The 10,378-nt window shown below is 42.4% G+C and overlaps 1 long non-coding RNA gene across 1 annotated transcript in view; it reads right to left on the reverse strand.

Annotated features, from left to right (window-relative positions):
* Nucleotides 1-795: 795 nt before the first annotated feature.
* The window catches only part of LOC108448842, a 10,954-nt gene continuing 1,371 nt past the window's right edge, over nt 796-10,378 (reverse strand). Inside the window, exons 2-3 of the long non-coding RNA XR_001864876.1 lie at nt 8,029-8,080; nt 796-1,113 (exon numbers count right to left, since the gene is read on the reverse strand). This is a non-coding gene — a long non-coding RNA (uncharacterized LOC108448842). The remainder of the gene's footprint in view (nt 1,114-8,028; nt 8,081-10,378) is intronic.

Raw genomic sequence — 10,378 nt, forward strand, 5'->3', positions numbered from 1 at the left:
TCAGCCGGAGACGGATAAACTGGCTGCTCCAGCTGCACAGAATCATTAGAGTGCGGATAGGAAGGTTTTACATAGTCTTTAGGGGACAAATACTTTTTAGCAGGAGTCAGTGGCTCGGTACAATTCGCCTCTGCCTATAATTGGGAAGCGTCCTGGGAATCTGCCCCTGCTTCTCCTGGGCATTCTGACTCCAGTAACTCCTTTTCCCTCTCATCCTGTTCCTCCTTCCAGTTTTTTAAGGTTTCGTATAGCAGCTGCCAGGTCGTGGTCAGCCCCTGGACTTTTTTGTCTCCACGAGACACTGCATCCCACAGTTTTGATCCCATGGATTGCCATGCAAACACACTAAGGGCAGTGCTAGTATCAGCACGAAAACCCTGGTCTTTTGCCCAAAGCAACATGCTCCACAACACAAAGTCTGTAGTCTTTATACACGTATGTCACAAAAGCGACTGCTAAGTAGACACTATAGTCTTCTCTTCCGTTGCTAAATCATTCCCCATTATGGGTTAGTTTCCAGTGGCTCACCTTGATTCCAGGTGTCAATTATAGGTCTGGAGTTCCGGCAGGCTCCCTGCCTCTCTGCTGCACCGGTCTCCGCCTCCGCGACGCCTCGTCCCGCCGCTCTCCTGCTCTCTCTGCAGGCTTCTTGGAGCACGCAGGCTCCCTGGAACACGTCAGCTCTCCGGATCACGTTGGGTCACCACTTGTGGCATGCTAGCTACTATCGAGGTGGACAAAGAATGCCACAACAAGTTTTCATGCAAAGAAGTCGTTGTCTTCGTCTGACTTTATTGTAACATCAACTACATTCATACTGTCTCAATATATATACTGTTCTAAAAATAGCATAGCATTATTTCCAAAAATGGCACAGCAATAACTCATTAATTAGTTTTAGCATCTTGCAGAGTTGTCAGTTCTAACATCCCATCTTATTGTTCACATCCTGTCCACAGCAATTATCCAACAGTCGACCTCCCTGCTTCTCTTGGCTTGCTTCTGCTTTCTAGTTCCTCCTCACATCTCAGGGGTATACGATGATGGGTTTGTGGTCAGAGGACAATTCTGCAAGGTCACTGGGCCAGCCGACAGCCTTCACGTGTAACCACACTGTTATTTCAACAGAGTAGAAATGAGTCCGCTTTCCATCCAGCCCCTCTGCTTCTGCTATAAACTTTAGCTCACTTCAACTTAAGACAACATCAGCTACATTACAGTATGAAAACGAGTCATCTCCAACCTTTACTTTTTCATTTATTATGTTTTAACCATAACTGCTTGTATTTCTTTAATAGAGTAAGTGAAAAATCCTCCAAAAGCCACAGCAGGTATTACTCATTACATACTTAGCAGTTTTTAATGACTAAATTCTATATTCAAAAATGTCTCCCACCTTATAGCTTAACCACAGAACAGATTTTATTGGCCTCCCCCAAGGCAGCTTAATGTTTATATTCTGACTTTTCAATAAAATACCCCTCTTCTTCAAAACAAACTCACAAAACACCAGATCTCTTTTATATAAATCAAATGTATTTTCAGTGTTTTTGTGTTAAGTAACATCAAATGAATGACTTGTATACTGGCATAACACTTAACTGTCTTCTGCTCCTACACACTCTGGGAGCCAATATTTCCACCCTTATGCTTGCTATAAAATTCTTCTCTCTGGTTGAATAACTTAACAAATTGCTATTATGTACATAACCTGGGTAATAAAGAGCTGACAAACTTCACATGCACATTAAGGTAGCCAGCTATCTCATAAGCTTTTGATTAGCAGTGATCAATGGACCATTATTATCGAGCAGAAAAAGATGCTGTAGCAAGTAATTTAGCCCAATTCCTAGCATTGCTTATATTCATTGAGGAAAGATGAAGATCCATGAAGCACAAGTTGTCCATAAATAAAATTGCTTACATGATATTAGAAAACACACATTAACACAAAGCAAGCCATGTAATTCCAAAATGAGCCATCAGAAGAAAAACTACCGTGTGTGTGTTCTTGCACTGCAATGTTTGAAAATGCAATGAAATTCATCCTTGAAATCTCAACTCACCCAAAAAAAAAAGCTATAACTCAGCACCATTAGGAAATATTTTTTACAACTGTTCAGGCAAGATGTTGCAATATGGCCAGTCAATAAAAGCTGCTGTGAAAACAAATGGCTGGGCCTGTTCAGAAAGTTTCAGTAGGTCATCAGACATTTTAATAAATTTTGTTTGATTACTAAATATATCGCTTTTCCCCTACTGACAAACATGGCCTGTTCATGCTACCAGTCTGCAGTGGGCAAGATACTCCTACCTCCATGCAGATGTGGAGCAAAGGAAGCTGGAGAAAATACTCACAGCACCAGCAGTAACTTAGAGGAGTCAACCCGGCACAGAGACCCAAGTGGTTGTGCACCCAGTTTTCTCATGGCCCCTGTTTTTCTGCTATATTTTGCCTCATCATCACTAAGCATCAAACACAGTCCTGGAATAAACACTTCTCATGTAGGATCAGAGCCAAATATTCTGAATTTGTACACTAGGGTTTTATATTATTTTCCTGTGGTGGTGTGGTGCTTTACTATATGCCTACACGTTTCATATGGCTTAACCCTGTTACTCCTTGGCCCCCATTCCCAGTTGGTACACCCCAAGCCCTAGCCGCTCCCCCAATGCTCCCTACATGGTTACTCTCCTCCCCTTGTTCTAGTCGGTTCTCCATCAATCACCTAAACCCCTCTCGTCATTCCAGACAGTTCAGTGTCCATCACCTAGGCCCTCCCTGATTGTCCCTATATGGTGCTTGTCAGTCCCTGGAGACCCTGCCCCTTCTGATACCTCCCCTCTGGAAATCCCCTCAACCTCCACACCCGCCCCCCCCCGACTGGGGTATGTGATCCCTTTTCCTCCGCCCCTTAAGATCATTGGGCTGTGTGTATGTCTGTCCCTGTCCATATCCCTCCCCCAGAGATCCTTATTGGTCTCTGGTCAGGCCACTCCCTTTGTAAAACCCTCCTTTATAAGTTGTTGTACACGCTTGGGCAGGGGTTGTTCGCCTTGGGTTTCTTTCTGGAAGTAAATTTGGGACTGTAATCCAGAGACAAGCCTCCTCACTGCCTTTTATCCTCTCCCTCATCGGGGCTGCTGGCAGCCACAGCACCTGGAGCTTCAGCTCCCCTGGGCAGAGGTGAACTCCAGAGGAGCAGCTTTAAAGCTTTGTGCCTTTGGCTGCTCCCCACTCCTGCCACACACCGCAGGTGCTAGACGGGCTGCAAAGAGCGGCCACTGTGACATTTTTCAGTTCCTTCACCCCTCATTTCAGTACGACTTGTGTCTTTTTGTTACTGCTCTTGGACCTATGTAGCCCCTGTGTTATGCTACAGCACCCAAAAATGATCTGTTTGCTCAGCCTCAGGCTCTTGACTTTGTGAAAGTCAGATCCATTTGATGTACTGACCAAATACTGTATTTATGAAGTCTACATTTAAAAGTTTTATGGAAATCCCATTATATTGGATAGCTCAGAATACTGCAACATATTCCGTGTCACATGCTTGTAGACCAAAGAACAAGCATATATTGGCCCAATTCTAGTTCCACTGAAAGCCAAGATGCTCACATATATTCTGAACATATGACACTCTGGATTTAGCTAGTGAGGAACAGCTCAGGAATGAGTTCATGAATTTAAGTCTTTTGTCCTGTTACAGTCACAGTCAGGCATAGTCAGGCATTGTATTTCACTCTGTACAAATGAGCCCTTATTTTTTCACACAGAAGGTTGGAAGGGAAATTTCCTACGCTGGATATCTTAGTCTATCTAACTAAAGCAGAATCACAGGATTCAGATGAGCAGGATTCTTCTGTATTGGCCCTTTCTTACCAGTCTCTACTTGATTTATCATGTGGACTACGTAGAGTTTTTGTTGTTCACACTATTTTTTTCCTTCAAAATTGTAAGTATCAATGAAAGCTGAAACACAAGAAAGGAAGTTTCCACTAAATTCTGAATCCAATTTTCAGCCCTTTCTATATCCCACCAAAACATAGTGTCAGAAAATAACTGGAAAATGTTCTATGCTCACTGCTGAGAGAATCTCAGAGCTGTCTTGCATAACAGCACATCTTTATGTGGCAGATGGATGGATCTTGGCTTGCCTGTGAGTGTGCAAGCACCATAATTTCTCCCAGCCCATCAAGAGACAAGGTAGGCAAACAGAGAGAGGCAGGAGAGAGCTCTAATGAGTGGCTGCCTTCTTCATACCTCATGTCAGAATCTTTAACTACTATGTTATACCACAGATAAACTGTTTGTTCAAGGCTCTAATGCATGGGCTGGGGCAGTCAGGTTAAAGACTGTGGCAGAGCCAAGGATGTCTCCAGACCACCAGTGCACATTCAAACTGCAACACCACCAGTGCACATTCAAACTGCATGAATTTTCACTATAATTGACCTTGGGCTAACAGTGTAAACCCTGAGTTTCCCTCAAAACAGTAAAGCTGTGAGGAGTAGTACACTTATCAAGGCTGTTCACAATGATGCTTCAGGGAGGGAAGTACTTAGAAAGGGAGAATTAGAAAGAGGCTGCTCCTTTTAATCTAAGACATGGAATCAAGACTACTGCAATCATGGCTGAGGAAGCAATACCAGAGGGGAGTGATCCTGCCTCCTGTGTGTACCTCCCAGCCAAGAATGTTATTGCTATGCCAGGATGGTGGGCCAGAGATCCAGCACCGTGTGCTCTTCACAGCTTTGTGCATCCACAATGCCAAGGGACAGAACAGCCTCTGCTCTTCCAGGGAACAGAGCCTACAACCCTCTGTGTATAACTAGGACAAGGGAGAGCTCACTTGTTTACTGCAGGCAAAGAGAAGAACCAGGCTGATACTGGCCCTACTCTCACCGGCTGCCTTACATGTATAAATAGTCACATCCCAGAAAGATGCCCATAATTGCTGAGTCTGGATAGCAGCTTATTTAAGTCCATAGCAGAGCTTTTAAAACAGAAATTCTTCATCAGCACAACCCTCCCTTGCCGGAAGTTAACATCTCTTTCACCTGAAAGACAGACTTACATAATTCTGTCTCTCTGGTGACACTAATGAGAAGCTGCTGTGGGGAAAGCTCACTCAGATCCCTCTAAGTGATTTCCTTTAAGTTGTCACAGCTGCTGGCTGCACCACAGCTCCGTACTACTGAATTAAGACCTCCAGAGTAGCACATTCTCTATGTGCTTTGTTTCCTGTATCTGTTTCCATTCTCCTCAGATCTTACCTTTATTCTCTAAACTTAGGCCCACCACAGGTCAGGGCATGAAGTGTCAGAGTGATCCTTAAACGTGAATTCATTCTCCTCCTCCCACATAACCCTCACCTGCCATCACCTCCCTGAATATAGTTACCTTTCACTCTCTCTTCTCAATCCTTTACTCACACTTTGGTCTTTTACAGGCTTAGTAAGATGCAGACCTACTTTGAAATGTGACATGAAATTTTTCATAGGATTCTATGCTCATTGTCTTTGAGTGACTCCAGATCAGACACGTTCAATTTAAAAGAGGAGTGGGGGGAAGAGAACCAAATGCAGCTAAGTTTCTGACACCTCAGGAGTTTGGCTGCCATCCTGTCTTCCTCAAAGTGTTCTGCAGGATGAAGTGTCCATTTTGAACAGAAAAGGTACCACTGTTCTCTAATCTTGTTCACAGGGATAGCAGGGCCAAAATCCAATCCAAATTGAGGGCATCACTAAAGCTGTCAGATCTGATTTCATAGGCACAAGGAACAGATGCACTGGAAATGGCAGTAATACATTAACCAAAGTCATCCTGCTATAAATTCACAGAAACTAAACCTGTTTCACCCAGCGATTCTCTAATCCTGAAACTCATCCTAACCCTGTCCTTTTTCTTCCCTTTCAATGATGTTACCAAACTCAGTGCCGCTGTTAGAAACTGTCCATAGACAAACTACTCTCTGGTTTCCATATCTGATACCTACCACTGCCTCAGCCTGCTCCTTTCTCTCCTCTTCCTTATCTCTCACATGTCATCTTCCAATAGTGGAGGCTACTGTTTTCACAGTACTGCCTGCTGCACTGCCTTCCAAATCATTGAAGAAAGCTGTGGGAAAGCAGCAAATGTACAAAGTCTTCATGGATCTTCATGGGAAAACTTTGTTCTTTTTCCTTTTGAGAAATGTCAAAACTTAGACTGGGCATTTTTGCAATGCTAAGGGGTCAGTGGGATATTCTGAACATGAGATCATGATTTCATGGGACTCAAGATCTTCATATTGCTGAGAAATCTTCCAAGCCACAGAGAACTGACCAAATTGGATGGAAATAAGACTGTCGGGGCAGACAGAGAAAAGTGGCTTTCAGGTTCTGTGGTGTGCAACTATGGGCAAGGATTTTTTTGGACTCAATATTAAGGATAGGATTCACTGTAAGTTTTCCTTGGGCATATTAGGAAGGACAATATAGACTGATACAAAGCTATAAAGAGTTCTAGAGGCATATGGACACTAAAATATCAGATGCTGGTGACTGGCAAGTTTAAAGCTATCAGCTGTGAACAAATGAGAAGGAAAGCAAAGGGGTAAAATAAATAAAAGATAATTCAGAGATATTCAGGCAAATAAAGAAAAAAATTCAAGTCCAGAAGGCACATGGGATGCTATGAGAGAAGCAGCCTGAATGGCTCGGAGGGACACGGCAGTCAGGGTAATTTATCAAGATGGAAAAATGACATTCTCTAAAACAAGATAAATTAATTATTTGCCTCAGTGCCCCTGAAGGAGAAAAGAAGCTGACAGAAAATGACATGTCATATAGTTCTCAGGGTGACAAGGAGGGGAACTAACAGAGATGCAAGGGTTGAGGCATATATATCCCTGCAGTGCTACTTGGCTGCCCAGGGCAAAGCCTTCAGTGGATGAATACAGACAACATACCAATGGCATGCCAGCAGTGCTCTGCAATGGGGAGGGGCTCTGTCTGATCATTTTCATGAAGCTCAAGACAATTTCTAGGTCTGACTCTCCTTTGCCACAGCCCTCATATCTTCATTTCTGCCTGCAAAAAGTGACTGTGAAATCCTTCCAAAAAAGAACTCTCCTTTTTCCTTGGTGGTAGTTCAACACTTCCTGTTCACAGCTATAAACGTCTAGATAAGGTGCCAAGAAAAAAATCAGGTATGCACGCATATTGCTATTCACAAGGAAAACAGGTCAGAAGCCTTTTCCAAATTCACGTGAAATTAACAGTGGAGTGATCTGACCTTTCACAAACAAGGTGCAGCTCCCTGTGCTCTTGTTGTCTTTCTGCACATTGAAGGGGTTGCTGACTTCTGGATCCTGAAGGGACCTCAGTGTAAGATAGAAGACTTACATAAGTATAACCAACTCACTAGAGCTAAAGTTGGAGTGAATAACTATTTGATTAATAGAGAGGGACACACTAACCTACAAAAAAGCAGAATGCAAAATTCTTTGTCACACTTTTCCAGATTTTAAGAACTACAATAATGATCAAAACTTGAGATAGAGACCACTAAAACAAGATCTGATATACATTTGGCATTACTGTTGGTTTACTTTCCACAAGCTCAGAAAGTCTTTTGGATACTGTGATACATAGATAACAAGATTGCATGGGGTAATATTATTTTGGATCATTACAAGTGGCATTACAGGCAAGCCTTATCAACAGCTGTTTAACCACATAGAGAGATAAATTTTGAAGAAAAGATAACACGCTTGCAGTAAACTAGGAAAATTGCAGTAAACTTGGAAACTAATCTAGAAATTGTCTGTTCCTCTGCACAAGTCTGACCAATTCATTTGTCAGCTGTATATTCTCTGCCTCCAGTGTACAAAACGACATTGCGCAGTATTATCATGACACACAATGCAGGCAGGCAGTTACACAGAGATAGATGAACATAAGGTCTGGGAAGAAACAGATAAGATGGGAAATACCGTTAGTATATTTAAGCAAAAGAGCCTCAAATGAGGCTGCTTGAATTACCTCTTTTCAGGTGTGAGCTGGATGATCATGGCAATTGTTCACTTTAGACACTCTAAAAAAGGTAATCAAAAAAGAAAAGAGAGATAATTCAATTTAATATAAATAAACTAGGATAATAAATCTCTGTCTAAACTGGGATGTAAATCCTTTCCTGTTATGCTTCATTCTATGCTTCTAAAGCAGCATGTGTGTGAATCTGATGAGGTACAAGAACTGCAAAACCAAGCTACAATGGCATGCATGGAATCACGTGTGAAGTGCTGTAACTAAGCTAGAGGCTATGCAAGACAAGGATAATATTTTCCTGTTGACATTTTATAGATGCTCTTTTACCTTTGCAGAAACTGAACTTCTTACAAGCTTCACACAGTAACTGACATACTTGAATCTCTGATACTAGAATTTCTTTCAGAACTTCAACAGCTTATAAGAAAGAGGGAGAGTGAATTTTTACACTGGTAAATAGTGATAAAACAAAGCAGAATGCTTTTAAATTTAAAGATGAGAGGCTTACATTAGATATTAAGAAGAAATTCTTTACCCAGAGGGGAGAAAGGCGCTGGCAGAAGCTTCACAGAGAGGTTGTGGATGGCCCATCCCTGAAAGTGTGCAAGGCCAGGCTGGAGGGGGCCCTGAGGTACCTGGTCTAATCCCTGCCCATTGCAGGGGAGTTGATACTAGATGGTCTTCAAGGTCCTTTCCAACCCAAACCATTCTGTGATACTATGATTTCTTCCACTGCCTCAGCCACAAGACAAAGCTGGAGAGGAATACTAGGACTAGGATTTGTCAGTGTGTGTTTTTAGGGAGTTGTTTTGCCACAAAGCAATGGTTAGAGCAGTTGGAACACCAACAGGAGCAGATGCCAGAGACAAGAATCATTGACAGACCAGCAGGTTACACATGGATCCTGTTTCTTTCTGGCTTTTTACAGAGACGTTGTGGCAAAATGTACCTCAGTTAATGCATGCATGTAGGAACATCCTGCAGCATTTGAAATCAAGTGCCAGAGAATAAAGAAGCATTGAACAACTCTTCTGTCCAGCACAACCTGTCCTTTACATATTGCTATCCTAAAATTACTGATTGTCCTAGGGTCTGACTGAATTTCTATTCTTTGTCTAAAATTGAGTCGTCTTACTCTTTGCGAACAATAGACACCTCACGTCCCTGGACAGTGATATCTTGGTACCATCTGCAGTAGATAGGAGCATGCAAAAACTTTGGTGATCTCATAGGGTATGTGGATGCACTGGACCCCAGGGTGGCTAACATCTCTTTGCAGTAGAATTTTAACTTCTTATTTCCTAACACCTTGTAAACGACAGTAACTTCAATGTTCCTGTTTTATGCTCCAGCTCTTTCTTGTACTTTCTTCACTTCTGAATGATCTTTTTGTATTGGAATGATTTACAGTATACACTATGCACAATATACATTATACACTTTAAGAGTGGTTTCTTTGTTTCCTTACCTTGCAGTGGAGTAATCTCTTTTTAGAGATTTCTATACCTTCCTCTAACTGCAAACTTCTGATACACACTGGAGCCAGTACATTTGCCTCTGGTGTAAGGACAGATCTGAAATGTGAATGATCTAGGTAAACACTTTCTGTTACCTCCGAGTTTGAGATTTTGGAGACTGTGGCTACACTTTGCAGATTTTTTCCTATCCTCCAAGCCATAGGTGCCGGCTTTTCTTCATTGCATTAAAATTATTCTTCCTTTGTTTATTCCTGACCAGAACTGTTCAAAACTTAAACTATTCTTATCCCAACCCACATTTTACCTTTTCCCAATTCTCCTCCCCATCGCAAAGCTATGTGTTAGTTACTGGCTGGGGTTAAACCACAGTAACCTTTATAAGAGCTATCTATAACCTGTTAAGTTTTATGTAAGATTCACCCCTAGATTCTACTAAATCATTTATTTTTGCCTTTTTCCTCCTTGGACTTTCTGTAGAAACTAAGTACAGCATAGTTTTTTCATAAAGGCTGAACAACAAGAAGTTTAGATAGGAAAGGACACAGCAGCTCCCTTCTTGCACTGTGTCCATTTGCTTTTAGGTTTTTTTCTTAGTTATTACACTATATAATGCCCAAAACAAGATAATTTCAGCTGCTTTTCTGGAATGCTGCAGCAAAGTTTTGGGACACAATTAAAGCTCCTGCGATCACAAAAAGCAGGCGGGCAGCAGCACAGAAGCAGCGATGGCATTTTTAAAGCTGCCAAAACATAAACCCACAGTCGGAGCACCAAAAGCTGGAAGGCACTGGGGACTCAACGGGAGCCAGGGTTGGCAGCAGAGCCCCCGTGTCTCCGGCGGTCGGCCACGACCGCGGGCGGCACAC

This window comes from Corvus brachyrhynchos, unplaced genomic scaffold (genome assembly GCF_000691975.1).
Source record: "Corvus brachyrhynchos isolate BGI_N302 unplaced genomic scaffold, ASM69197v1 scaffold398, whole genome shotgun sequence".
Lineage (NCBI taxonomy): Eukaryota > Metazoa > Chordata > Aves > Passeriformes > Corvidae > Corvus > Corvus brachyrhynchos.